Genomic DNA, 1,041 nt, shown 5'->3' with positions numbered 1-1,041 from the left:
AAAACAAATTAACAGAATCAGCCAAATTATCAGTGCAACTGCTCTAGTAAAATTCCTAATGGAACTAAACTAACACGATTGAATTAACAATATAACCATGAACAAATACTTTAGAATTAAAAGAAATACAGAAGCTATATTGCTGCTGAAACTTGCACATGTATATTGCAATCCAACTGATATGTTTTTCCTGATTTTTGGAATCCCATGACTTTGAGCTTGTTTTTCAACTTACAATAGATTTTATATTATTAGATGATTTTATATTCAAATCACCAAAGAAAAATCTCCTTCAGCAAAAGCCTTATAATTTACAAAACAATGACACCCTAAACATTGAAAATAATTGCAATTATTTTTGCATGTGCGTTAAGCAGCATTCAAGTGTCATGCCGAACCGGAGCGCAGGAGAAAACTTGTCGCTTTAGAGTCTGGCTAAGTATGTTCAATTTTCCATGATTATCAGTAAGAAGTAAAATAAGCAACCAACATATCCTTCAAAATATGCTCTTGATCTTAAACAAACAATGGCAGCTAGGAAATAATAAAGGCTTAGTCTGCATTTTTATATAAGCAAACTCAACCAATTGCAACATGCATAGGAATAAGATTATCAGTTCGCTGGAAATTTTAGGAGTCATCTACGTGGAAATATGAACCATTATTTAAAGTGAAACTCAGATCACTGCTCTGTTCCAACTTCCAAAAGGCCCAAGGTTCTAACAAATCATCCTCAAATTAAGTTATGGCTATTATTGCTATAAAAATGGGACATTTACATAAATACCACCCGATTCTTCCGAATTTACAAATCTAATAACTAAACTTTATTTTTTAAATTTATACCACTCAAATCTTTTAAAAATCAAAGTTTAGATGCTAGTAAAAATTAAGTGGTATGCATGTAAATCTTCATAAAAAAACTACTAAATAAATGTTGTGACCAAAATATGGAAGAGGAAGAATAAAATAATCAGCTCCAGCTTGCTATTCATAATCAACTTATAATATAAGTGATGAGATTCAATTGCCCGGGGTCTA

The 1,041-nt window shown here is 31.1% G+C and overlaps 1 protein-coding gene across 1 annotated transcript in view; it reads right to left on the bottom strand.

Moving 5' to 3' along the window:
- The window catches only part of LOC110025858 (shaggy-related protein kinase epsilon-like), a gene marked incomplete at its 3' end in the record, with an annotated part of 29,658 nt that overhangs the window by 469 nt on the left and 28,148 nt on the right, over positions 1 to 1,041 (bottom strand).

The sequence above is a fragment of the Phalaenopsis equestris genome, unplaced genomic scaffold (assembly GCF_001263595.1).
Source record: "Phalaenopsis equestris unplaced genomic scaffold, ASM126359v1 Scaffold000339, whole genome shotgun sequence".
Classification (NCBI taxonomy): domain Eukaryota; kingdom Viridiplantae; phylum Streptophyta; class Magnoliopsida; order Asparagales; family Orchidaceae; genus Phalaenopsis; species Phalaenopsis equestris.
The sequence above is the reverse complement of the archived record's forward strand: the minus strand, read 5'-3'. Positions and strand labels throughout refer to the sequence as shown.